The sequence below is a fragment of the Saccoglossus kowalevskii genome, chromosome 4 (assembly GCF_978046115.1).
Source record: "Saccoglossus kowalevskii chromosome 4, keSacKowa6.1, whole genome shotgun sequence".
Taxonomy (NCBI): Eukaryota; Metazoa; Hemichordata; class Enteropneusta; family Harrimaniidae; genus Saccoglossus; species Saccoglossus kowalevskii.
The window spans coordinates 24,816,894-24,831,099 of NC_140644.1; the positions used below are offsets into that span (position 1 = coordinate 24,816,894).

Genomic DNA, 14,206 nt, shown 5'->3' on the forward strand with positions numbered 1-14,206 from the left:
ACCGTACTCGACCGCGTTAGCGCCCAGGGGCCTCAACTCAGAAAATCACGATTTTTTGAGGGGGGGCGCTTACCCGAGCACCCCCCTCGAAAAAGAGTGCAAATGAAAAATTTGATTCATCAAGTAACAGATTACGTCTTTGAGGGAAATCAAATTACGAAATTAGTTGAGTGTCATTGATTTTCACAATGAAGAAACAGAAATGATCACAAAAAATATGCACATTTTATTACAATATTAATTACGTACCACCAGAATTTACGAAATTAAAAACATTTGTTGGAACACAGTCGAAGTCAAAATTGTCATATTATCTCCACTGACGAAGGTGTTGGATCGTACGCAAACTCTCGATGAAAATCACTTTCCGCCATGATGCATTTGCAGATTTCACCTGCAGTGGTGTCCTTTGACCTAATGGGTCAAGTTGGTTATTAACCAATCACAATGCTGTGTTGTACTGACGCAATTCTTCGGAAATTCCCGAAGACTTTCCGGTAACGCAATGCGGAAGTGAATTATCGATGTCGAAGTACGATCTCTTGGAATTGATTTCAGCGAATAAACGACATAGTTTTTCCAAAAAACTAGTAACTAGCCATTTTTGAGAGGTAAACTGAATATGGCATGAAATATTTACCGCATTTTACTTGTATTAACATATCATTGTCGAAGCGTAGTTTACGCACGGTTACCGTGTTCTAGGCATTTACAACATGTTCACAGCGGTCGATATCCACGCTGTATCACATAAAAACGATTACCAAGATTCGTTACGCAAGACCAAGTTTTAAATTAGTTACATTTTGAAGGGGTGGGCGCTTTGCCGAATGTGACCCCGAATATAAAAATTGCGCAAAAGTGGGGGTGGGCGCTTGCCCGGGCATGGGCGCTGTCAAGTACGGTATATTTACAAGTACCACCAGAGGAAAGGTTATGCATGCTATGTGATAATCTAGCTGTTGGCAATGAGATGCATGCTATCTTAGATTGCAGGAACCCAGAGATTGAATCTGCTAGGTGCAAATTTATGAGAGTAATCTCAATGCACAAAGAATTTCAAAGTTTGCCTAAGCAGATCATGTTTAAGAAACTGATGAATTCAAAAGATAGTTTCATTGCCAGCAGTCTACGAGTCTATATACATAAAATCTTAGAAATGTATACTAATTGTTAAACATCTTTTTAATTTTTTATTTTTATTATTATTGTTGTATTTAAGCGTTACGGTGTTGGTTTTTGGCCATAAGTTATGTAATTTCTTACATTATTTCGAGTCAAATAAAATATTCTATTCTATTTGTATTTCATGCCAATTGCAGAAAGACATTAGCAACCAACTAAAATGGCTGAAACAAGTAAAGGAGTCACATGGATCTGTTGAAACCTCCACTTGGAGTGAAGTAGAAGCCATAAATAGAAGAGGAATTTTCTCAGTTGGTTCAACCACCAATTTCAAGGTATACATGAAATATGGATAACTACACTTTACAATTACAACTGTAATGGCAATTTTAGTGTTTAACACTACATTTCTATTTTTACTTTTAAAGAATTCTATTGATGGTGTTATACAGTTAACTGTACCTGCTGCAAATGACAGTGAGAATAGACACCAAGAAAAAAAATATAACTATGAAAAGTTAAATGATCTACAAAGTAAACTTATGTTAGTTGCTGGTAGAGCTGAACAGGGACAGGAAGAAGTTGAAAGATTTACTGACGTAGGTTGTTTTATTTGCGGTGTGCTTTGTGTTTAGATAAATGTATTAGTAACATGTGTAAAAACTTACATACTAGTGATGTCATCATAGTGAGGGTGTGTTTGTATGGTATGAGGTGATATGCCATATTCAGTATACTAAGCACTATGTTGGTTTATTTTCTGTGCTGACAAATTTTATCTGCATGCAATTATGGTTTGGATATATGTGCATATGATAAAAATAAATCAATCAATCAGCTTGCCTTTGGCGTGAAAAAGCGGTGACTAGAACTAGTATACACTATCAGTTTGAAAACATCTCTAGGCCCCTGCAAAGACTTGTGATGGGCATACTCGGCTACAAACCCTGGAAGGACAATGCTTATGACATTCAAGAGTACACAGATCCTGTCAGGACTATTTCGTTGCACATTTCCCAGTATCAGTCACTGAGAAAAGGCTCCTACATCCCTCTACCAGTAGCAGTAAGGAACAAAAAAAGCCATCTTCGATGTGAAAACCAAAACCACAAATCAAAGAAAGCTTAGAAAGAACTCCCTTGTGCTGTGAGAGTATTGGAGACACACTAAATATAATTCGAAATTACTTAGCTGAAAACTAATTATGCAAATCAGAAAATTAATATGAACAGATTTGAGTGTAAAACTAATGAGGTCTGCGCAAAGTAACAGAAAATCTATGTTTCCAAGTTTAATTAAAATGTGATTAGAACCAAGAAATTATGAATTATTATTAGGGAATTAATATGAACAGATTTTTACCCCAAACTAATTAGGTTTGTACATTGTCCTAGAGCATCTTTATACTAAGTTTCATTGAAATGGAATAATTTGTACTTTAGATATCAGTGTGAAAGCTTAAAATTGGTTAATTATGCAAATTAGGTAATTAATATATACAGATTTTAACCCACAATTATCCAGGTCTGTCTATTGTCCTACACCATCCATGTACATTCATTGATATGTGATGTTTAGTACCTGAGATATTAGTGTGAAAGTTGGTTAATTATGCAAATTAGGTGATTATTATGCACAAATATTTACCGGAAACTAATTAGTCCCCGTTCGGACGCAGCCCGAAAACGGGGACTTATGTTTTGCCCTGTGTGCGTGCGTGCGTGCGTGCGTCCGTGATCACCTGTATCTCGAACATGCATGGACCGATTAAGTTCAAACTTCACTCATACATCACACATTATATGGGACATATGCACATGCATTTTTTTCATGATCCGATTTACGATAGCCGAATAGCGGCCATTTTAAGGCCGAAAATGCATCAAAATCGCACATTTTCACCATTCCGGACCCGGATCTCAGTTATGCATGGACTGATTTTGTTCAAATTTGGTACATACATTAAACATAATAGGACCTTGATGCACGTCATTTTTTTTTTTGAATCGGGTTCGAAATGGCCGACTGGCGGCCATTTTGTTTTAAAGAATTCAGTTCTGGATCCGTATCCAAGACATGTCTGGATTGATCAAGTTCAAACTTCACACACACATGGTACATCATGTCACAAATAGATATGTGCATTTGTTTCATGATCTGCTTAACAATAGCGGAATGATGGCCATTTTAAGGTCGAAAATGCATCAAAATCACGTATTTTCACAATTCCAGAACCGGATCTCAGTCATGCATGGATGGATTTTGTTCAGATTTAGCACAATGTGTTGTACATATGCAGGTGCATTTCGGTCATGATCTGCTTTGAATGTATATGTCACTCAAATATGAACGGAACGGGGACGTGTCATTGACAATGACTTGTTGGGTCTGCATAATTCTAGATTCATTGAAATGTGATGATTAGTACTTTAGATATCAGTAGAAAAGCTGAAAATTAATTATGCAAATCAGGTACTTAATATGCACAATTATTTATTAATTATTACCCTGAAACTAATCAGGTCTCTGCATAGTCATAAAGGATCTATGTACCAAGTTTCATTGAAATGCGATGATTAGTACTTGAGATACCCGTGGAAAAGCTGAAAATTAAAAAAATATGCAAATTAGGTGATTAATATGCACAAACATTTATCGGAAACAATCAATCTCTGCATAGTCCTTGAGTATGTAAGTACCAGGTTTCATTGAAATGTAATGCTCACTACTTATATCAAGTGCTGAAAATTAATTAATATGTACTGATATAACCATAAAAACTATCAGGTCTGTGCAGTGTCATATGACATCTATGTACCAAGTTTCATTGAAATGTGATGATTAGTACTTGAGATATCAGTGGAAAAACCGAAAATTGACTTATCATTATGCAAATTAGGTAATTAGAATCCACGGATTATTACCAAAAACTAATCAAAACCTAGCATTAGTTCAGAGCATGTATGTACATGTACAAAGTTTCATCAAAATCCAATGAGTGGTTGTTTAGATATCAGTGGAACAATCATGGAACAGCTAAAAATCAGCTAATTATCATGCAAATTAGGTAATTAATATACATGGATTTTTATCAAAAACTAATCAAATCTGCGCATATGTTCAGAGCATGTATGTACAAAGTTTCATCAAAATCCAATGAGTGGTTGTTTAGATATCAGTGGAACAGTCATAGAACAGCTAAAAATTAGCTAATTATCATGCAAATTAGGTAATTAACAAGCATGAATTTTTACCAAAACCTAATCAAATCTGCGCATTGGCCCAGAGCATCTATGCACCAAGTTTCATCAAAAACCGATGTATGGTTCTTGAGATAGCAGTGGAACAGTCGGACACACATACACACACACACACACTAACTGCAAAGACTCCCATTATGTGCTTCGCACATGGGAGTCAATAATCATGTATGTATGGCGGTCTAAAAACTCTGCGACGCGATTGTGCGACTCGCCGAATGTCGATTATTGCACTCTGCGACAGGATCGCAGTGTCACTGTGCGAAGAGCACGATTCCTATTGGTTGGTTGGTCGAACAGCGCGAATCCCTATGGTCGATGTTCACCACAGGCCTTATAAAAAATTAAGTTTTAAATGGTTAAAAAGGTACGGTAAAAAAAGTGTGTAAACACAATGTGCCGGTGACATGCCGCACATGGAAGACAAATTATGGGACCAAACAAATGACACATGATTTACGGTTTTTATCACACCGCTGGCTAGAAAAATTAAATAGTGTAACGTGCACGTTGGTTTTGACTGCCTATTTAATACGGTGTTACGTTATCGCCATCTTGGAGTTGTAAGGCTTCGTCCCGAAATAGACCCTCTGGTCCAGACGACTATGCTCATTAGCATAGGCGGCAGCTTCAAAGCGAGTGGAATGCGAAGTACTTTTCACGCATTCTGCAACGAATGTTGTACGTCTGCTTTGACTTTGTTGAGTGCATCAAGGAAAATAATTCGCATGCAGTGAAAAGAAAAATCATTCACGACGTGCAACGTTTGCCATGACAGCAGTTGTTTGCAATCGTCTGCCTTCATTTAGATCATAAACGGGCTCAAGACTTGTGGTCTACGATCGACCATTTTAACCACCAGAAATGAAATACTTTGTAACAGTTGTGAAAAGTAAACAAAAACGGCGTTGGTTTGTGGTATGAATGTAATTATTTTTGTATCATAATTTTTGAAGTCAGTATTACTGAAAATTATGGATTTTTTTAAATCAACGCCATATTGATCTTAATGTAGCGGGAAAGGAAATTCTTTTTTCTTCTTTCTTGATTTTCCAAAAAATGATAAAACGGTTACTTTGTACCTTGATTCATCATCCCAGCTTTTCGAAATTTCGGAAAGACCAGTACTCAAACGCTAACACTACTACCGTTTCGTTAATATTTCCACAATGTTTCTAACATGTACATGTATACTACCGGTTATACTCTGTTGTTGACGATTCTGATAGAACGGGTGACAAGCTTCCTGTCACAAACAATGCATATTTATCTAACGTCCATTGTCAGCATTGTTATAGTCAAGACTTCGTCTGAGAAATCGTTTCATTTTCTAAGTCTATATTCTATTTTAATAACACCATCTTACTAACGCAATGGCGATAAAAAAAAGAAAGCAAAGACGCCAATGACAGACGAGGCAAAGACAAATCTGCAACTCAGGGTCATATTTACTAATTTAGACTTGCCTGCAGCCTGTAAAATACAAAATTACTAGGACTTTCGCGTTCACCCTTCGTTTATGCAATTTATATTTATTTTTTTAAGAATTTTTCATCGGAATCGCAACAGATAGCAAGCACGCCTAGGTCATATTATGACCAACTTCGCGAGTGGTTCGAAGGGGACGATTAGGCTGAAATATTCGCATCAACGCGAGAGTTTCAACTAGTTAAGCGATGACGACACCGTTACGCGAGACCGTTGAGTGCCGGTGATCAGACTAGGAAGTGAGTACAGGAAATCTGTTGCTCGTCGACATCGGCCAAATAAACAAAGCCATCGTTTCCGTTCTTGCAGAGCGTGCACTCATCTAATTTTCCGTTGACACTGCCGTTTTACTAGTAGTTTTCCATCTTCAGCAGTAGTTTCAATCCATTCACACAGCTTTACGTTTTTTCTCTCTTAATATTCTTAATAAAACGATATTGATTGCCTAGAAACAGTTTGACCCGCTACACGCTTTATTTGGGAATTCAAAGTGATGAATATAGTCATAACAAATTATACTTGCTAATGAAAAAAAAAAGTAGCATCGTGTGCCCCGGATCGTGTGAAACGTACTTCGCGCTCTACTCGCTTTGAAGCTGCCGCCTATGCTAATGAGCATAGTTGCGGACGAAGCCTTACAACTTCAGGATGGCGTTAATGTTACCAGCTCACTGAGGTTACATCGTAATAAGGCACCCAACACCAACGTGCATGTGTTTTGTAACCCCTCTCATCCCCTCCGGGGATGTTATACATGTTAATAAATCAATGTTAAATACTTGCTGATTACCGAACCGTGCGGCATGTCGTCGGTAAATACTTGTTTACCATAGTTTGCGAGCAGTCTGCGAAATGACCATTTAAAACTGAACATTTCTATGAGGCATCCTGTGTACCCTTACATCGATCGACCATTGAGATTCACGCTTTTCGTCCAACCAACCAATGGGAATCGTGCTCTTCGCAGAGTGACACTGCGATCCTGTTGCAGAGTGCAATAATCGACATTCGGCGAGTCGCACAATCGCGTCGCAGAGTTAGTTTTTAAACCCCCATACATACCTCCAATAATGGGTAATTTGATGATTTCAGCACCATAGTCCACAATATACAGCCTCAATTTCAAAGAAGTCGATGCCTCTATACCAATCTCTCAAAGCAGCAAAGTGACAGTAACTACAGCTATACTGTTGTACGTTGTGGTGGATTTACAAAACAGATCTAGTGCAGCAAAGCTGAATGTATATAGAAGATGGGATAAAATGGTGCTTACTAAACACAGGAATTTTACGCGGATCAATGGAATTCTGTGGATTTCCAAGCCCCAGGGGTCCATTTTCTAAAATGTCTAAATATGAGGAGAAAATTTTAGAGGGAGGGGGTAAGAATACAAATCTTGTTTATTCACCAGAAATAAACATGCTGTTGGGTCATTGTTGTCGGCTGCAAGAGGTCTGTATCAGTGTATGGTTGAAAGGAGACATCTTGCGGTGTCTCCAATGTGGAATGTTCATGGCTCTTTTCAGTGCAATCACGTGCAGTGCATTCGTAAAATCCAAAGTGGTTTTGAAGTAATGTGTAACAATTAACATGATTGGCTGGGTTTATTCTGACTGTAGTATGTGTATATATATATATATATATATACTTGTACAATCCATGCATAATAATCAGTCTTCAACACAAGCTTTGCATATTTTATTTAGCATGGGACACGCTCCACCTCAGTCCTTACAGTGAAAAACAGGAACCCATTTAGAACCCAAATGTCCTGGCCTGGGAGGGCAAGCTTTTTGCTATGTTATATGGCATCATAGGGATGCCTTATAAAAGGTGCTAAAAGCCCTGCGAACAATCCTGGACTGTTCTCCAGGGTCGATAATGTACTGCACACATTTAGGGGTGTCGTTGGTAGGTTTGAATATAATGAGAACAGAAACGCAATGTGTTGGAAGATTTACATCACCAGATTGTGCTGACGAATCTGCAATGTTCAATGTTAAGCCTGGGGTCCATCAGAACATAGTGACTGTGAACCCTGTTCAATGCATTTTCTACATACCTACAACTGCTCTATATCCAGTCATGTATTGTTGTTCGGAAGTAGAGCCATAGTGCATGCATACTTGCTTATATATTTCCCTAGGGACACATCTGTCAGCAGCATGTCTTTTATGAGCATTGCCACTTCAAGCAAGTGAATGTTGAGAATGTTTTGCCTCAACCCATTGATGGTGGGCATGCACCCCTAGACCAAGCACTAGTTGGGGACACCTTCAACTGTGACTTCATCTTTTTAGATATTTTGTCTCAGAATCACTGGTTAAACTGGCAGTGTGTTCCTTAACGATCATCAGCATGCCTTCTTCTAGAAAAGGGGAAGGTGATGTCCGACAGTATTCATTTTGTTGTGGTGTAAAATGCAGTTGTAGAGGATTGGGACAGGTTAAACACTGGTTGTGTATCTTATGGGTCAGATCAACCTTGGCGACTCCAGGCTGATGTTAGCTTGAATCAGCATTACTACATCCTTGAACATACACCAGGACACCCGCTCATACTAAAGGTGAACCCAAAGTCCATTTTGGTAGAAGGGCAATTGGGACTGAAAGTGTTCAACGTCCATTGGAATTTGGAAGTGGTTGTTAGAGGCATTCAAGATCTCATCTTGTCTGCACTGAGTTTGATACTGTCTTTATCAAATTGGAAAACTGGACCAGTAGCTGCTGGTTTTTGCTTTTGTCATTGGTGATTAAGACTGCTTGGTGCATACCTTTCATCACGAACAAGTCATTTAGGTGACTGAGGGTTAAAAAGGGTTATAAAATGGAAATCTCAAATCTCAGTTTGTCTGACGTTAAAATATTGGACAGGTTGACAGGGCTAAAACAAACATGTATACTTGAACAGTATTGTGATGTTACAGTCAATAATTTGTATTATTAAAACTTGTGTGAATGAGTCAGGGGACAGCACAAGAGTATAGCTTCTGAAAGAACATAGGACCCACTCATCTTTCATTCATCTCTCTTTCCTTACTGATGGGCTAAAAATGGACAGACATGCTGATGACTTCTAAATCAGAAACTTCTGGCCAATAAATCCCACTATTGTTACATTGTATAATCATTAGTATTTATACAGGCAATACCATCAAATACGGTTTAAAATTTCATTGCAGCTGTGTGGAGTGCACAAGCTTAGGGGACAGTGATTTAGATCATGTATACTGCTTTGTTCATAAACAAATCATTATGTTGTATTGTCCATCATGAAATATATTAATACATTATATATTTTGGAGACCGGTAATTGGATTTTCACTTTATTTCAGATTGTTGCGGGTGTAATCCGATTGGCTACTGTATACATTAAACTTTGTGAAGCTGGCAACTCTCTGTTTGTTAATTTGAAGACAAGTATATACTGTGCGAAAGAAAGAAAAGTATCTGTGATTGTAGACTTTGGGAAAGCGCATGATGTCATCCGTGGAGTTGGTGAAGTGTTGTCTCAACTACGTAGCCTGTCTGACTTCATGGAGGGATGTTTACAACAATGGGAACATTACATTGATGATCAAAGAATGCGTATGTACTATTTAAACCACTTCACGACCGAGCAACTTGTTAAACTTCAGCGTGAACTAGCAGCATTGCACACTGGAAATGGACAAGTTTCACCGATGGGATACTCTCTTTTATCGAATGTGAAACATGACTGTAGTGCAACAGACGTCCAGAGAGCTTTGAACATTGTATTTCCGATTTCTTCAGATGATACCATTGAAGTAGTTACCATCGATGAACGTGGCCCATCACAGGAAGACATGTGTACTACAATGGAAGAAACTGAGATAACTCAGTCAGAAGCATGTGGAAAAGAGACAAATGTTTTTGACATTGTGTCAGCACTTAAGGATGAAGGTATTGAAAAAGAGATAGCACAAGCGGCTGTGGCAAATTTTGGTATTGGAGTAGAGATTGACACCGCGATAGCATGGTGTTTTGAACATATGAATGACGAAGGCCTAATTACAAAGTTGAATGAATTATATGGAGAAAAAATAAATATCATGACTGGGGATTCAACATTGCAGAAAAAAGAGCCTTTAGCTCTTGAAAAAACAGACAGTGCAAAATTAAATCAAGATATACAAGTGCAGGCCGAAGGAACAGATACACCGATAATACCGCCTCCCAGTTTTTCAGTTCAAGAAGTACAAACATTTATTTCAAGAGTGTTTGATGCAGGACTGAACGAAGACGTGGCTAAGGCTGCAATGATGAAATGTGGTTTGAATGTAGATAATGCAATACCCTGGTGCTACCAGAACATGCATGACGAAGAGTTGTTATCACAACTGTGTGGTGAATGGGAAGTGTACATGGAAAGTATTGAAACATCACCAGACAGTGGTCCACAAATGAATGAGGACATAAACAAGATAGATGATGTCAAGTATTTTCACCCATCTGCCTCTAAACATGATTCAGAAATTAACACTACCACATTGTTAAGCACATTAGTATCTCACCAAAGGTTTGTTAATGTTTATACACCTGTCACTTTTTTAAATTATCTCAATAACGTACAGTATACCATAACTTATAAGAAAATCAAAAATTATACAGTTCTAAAATGGCAGATATAATCAAAGTTTATATGGAAGGTTTTACTAATTGTTACTGTTCTGATTATTTCATGGCTTCATATATCAATCGGTTGAGTTTGGAAGATGTATAACGATAAAGTTATTATGAGGATATCAATAATAATATTACTCTTTCATCTCAATATTATATTATCTGTCTTTGCTTTTGGTTTCAGGGATTTGCAGGCAAAACTTGAAGTAATTTGGACTGACCATTTTAAGACGTCTGAAGAAAGTAGTGAATTATCAAGTGATAATTTGAGTCTGTATCATCTTGGACTTCTTCTTTATCACCTCGCTGAACTTGGTAGGCATACATGCATTAACTTGTATATATAGTTTATGATCGAATTGTTTATAAGTGAATATAGTGTGTTTCAAGTGTGTCTACTTAGGAATGTATGATATCTTGATTCTAGCATACTCACCTATGTAAGTCCATCTACTCAACTTACAAGTTTATGTTCTTATTTGATATTTATTCACCGTAGCAGGTACAGGTGTTCCTGAGCGTCAATTACCATTATTTCCTATAGAGCCTGGGAAGCCAAATCTAATTATATTACCTAGTGGTAAGTTTCTTTAACACTTATATATATATATATAAGCAATATGAATACGAGGTACAATTTAATAAGAAATAATGTTTGTATTTCTATATTGTTCACAGCTGAAATACTTAGTACAGTATTGTCCATATATATGCATGGGGTGGATCTTCCATTGCCATCTGCAAATGAAGTATTATTATGTACCAGGCAAACATCATTTGAAGAGGTGAGTCAGGTCGCACACTGTAGCGGTTGTCAATTATACTTACATGTTTATACATCATGTTATCTCTACAGGAATCATACAGTATTCATCAACCTAGTTACTTTAACTATTTATCCACAACGAGATACAGATGTGTACATCATTACCTAAAAACAGAAAAACCCGACTGGCAGCCATCTTACCTCAAAAACATGTTTGGGCCGATCAATTTCTCACATACATTATACGTTATTAAGACATATTATTAAGCATTCATTTCAATTATGTCAGTCGTTCTTGAACTGGATCACAATCATGCATAAACTGATGCGTTCAAAAATCTCCAACATAAACTATCAAGTAAACAACATGTACATTGTTTATGTACAGTATTTTTTACACCAAACCCTACTTGCCACAAGTTTGCCAACAACACAATAAATGTAGATGTTGTGTTTTCTTTTATCTAGGTTATATTATTATTGCGTCGTGCTATGTTTGGTGACATTAAAGGAATATATTGCTTAGTGAATGCTGATCTGCTGGATTATGAAGTTAGTACAAAGGTTGAAGAAAAAAGAAGTGCACTTGCTAAGCTTACCAGTAAAGGTAATTGAACTGCATTATTGTTCGTTCATTGGTGTTTGTTGTTTGTTGAGCATTATTGGTAGGGCTGGTTACCGGTTTGGTTCGATACAGATAACCAAATAAACCTTAAGCACTGTTAAAAAAGGCAATTAAGTATACTGCCAAATTCATTACATCCTATTGAAAGATAATGTAATTTTGCAAAATCTCACTGAACACGCAAAGATATAAATTGCAAGCAATCATAACCTGCTTGCAGTCAATAAATGAAGGTGGGCATATGATTACCTCGACATGTGCATACAAAAACATTATCCAACATTGTCAGACTAACCAGATCTATCACCAAACTATGTGGTGTCCAAGGAGGATTTACTTTGTTGAAATATCAGCAGAATAAGTTATTCATTTAGGATACTGATTATAAAAATCACCACTTTTGTACATCAATATTTCCTCAGGTGTTCAAATCAATTCAAAGTCATTGATGTATGTGTACTGTTTTCTTTAGTGATTAAATTCGATCGACAATTATGGGTTAATGGCATTTTTATTATACACGAATATTTTAGAATACAGACTTGTTGTCATATGCAGTCGTGAAAACGAAGACTCTTCACACATAGTTACAGCTCTTGACTCTTATCGTGTGGATGCTCCTAGTCCACCACTATTAAAGGATGTCAAAGAATATATGAAGAAACATTTCGTTGATGAAGTTTCAGAAGTGAAGACCATTCTGCCTGCAGCAAATGTCACATGTCATAAGTATGGATTACACATTAATAAAATTACTCATTCTACAATGATTTACAAAATGTAGTCACCCCAAAATTGTCTTGAATTAGAATGAATTGGTTCTAGAAGATTTCTTAGTTACCTGACAATATTTATCGGATGTTAAATACTTTGTCCAAGTGTAAATCAATTATAATATAAGAGATTCAATAGTATTATATCATTTTTTCAAAAGATCGTCTGTTCAAGTTGTGATGTCCAGATTACCGGGTGCAGGAAAATCATTATTTGTTCAACGTTTGAAAGAAAATCTGACACAGCTGAAAACTGAAAGCCCATCAAAGAAAGAAACGTGTGTGACTATTTCATTATCAGAGAAGAGTGTTGACAAAAATGCGGTTGTTGAATCCCTAAAGGAATATACTACTCCACCAGAATCACCAAAACCGACTATATTTCATTTTGACATTGCATCAACAGTATGTATGTTTATAGTATGAAGTTTAAAAGCATTACATGCAAAATAGTTAATATTTTGTTCAGTGATACTGGTCATATTTATTCCTTCCTTTGTGTATCATCTAGGTCGAAACAGGTGTTAACGACTTATTGTTCAATTTGCTTGTTCTTGGGAGCCTCAGCGACACCCATGGTCGATTGTGGAGAAGATATCCATGGGACCTGTATATAGTGGAATTAACAAGCACTGGCGGCAAACATCCAAATAACAGTAGTGATGATGATGTTGATGAAGATAATGTAAGTAAACATCAAATGACATGCATGATTGAATGCGATTATTTGCCTTCAGACCATTATTATTTTAGTTATTGTACGTTTTTTGTTAGAGGTCTGATTTTTCCAGTATCTGCAGGTTAGTCTAGTAATTCGCACTGATACTGATCTATCTATATGATTGTTTAGGATGGTTGTTCATTTGGTGACCAATCTTTACACACTGCATTCCCCACGATTGTATGTAGGCCGCCACAAGAGACTCTCAATCTTGAGAACCAACTAGCAAATCAATCATTATCAGGTAATTTTTTCATACTAAAAGTAATTTAATCACAAACTGTTTTATTACTAGTAATAATAATAGTATGTCACTCAATACTAGTATATCACTCAATACTTGTGTTATTATTGACCATTTAAATAATAATATGTTTTCATTTCAACACATGGTGCATTGAATGACAGACGATTATGAGTATGATCCACTTATGGACGACCAAGAATTCAAAAGTGCAAATTTTCAGAGAGTTTATCAATACCTTGAAAAGTATGCAAAGCAAGTGAACATGGACTACTTCGAATTTGCAGACACTGAAGGTAATTTTACAGTGAAAGGCAACCATGTTAAGTGCCTGGACACCCTTTTAAGGTAATTCAGCTTCTGAATACATTTCTCATTTGCTATGTTCACACGGCAGCATACTATCGGAGCCGAACTACTGCTCCTCCAATCGATTAACAGAAGATTATTTCAAATGCGTTCATACCATCAAAAGCCGAACGAACGAGAGCCAAGATCTGCCATAGTTTGATTCAGTTCGATCAGACAGAATAGTGCCCTCAAATAAGTATGAAAAAATAA

General features: G+C 36.9%; 1 long non-coding RNA gene across 1 annotated transcript; it reads left to right on the forward strand.

Annotated features, from left to right (window-relative positions):
• Positions 1-1,655: 1,655 nt before the first annotated feature.
• Positions 1,656-9,318, forward strand: LOC146747217 (uncharacterized). Its single transcript, XR_014929187.1, has 2 exons — positions 1,656-1,724; positions 9,208-9,318. It is a non-coding gene; the product is annotated as an uncharacterized LOC146747217 (long non-coding RNA).
• The last annotated feature ends 4,888 nt before the right edge of the window (positions 9,319-14,206 follow it).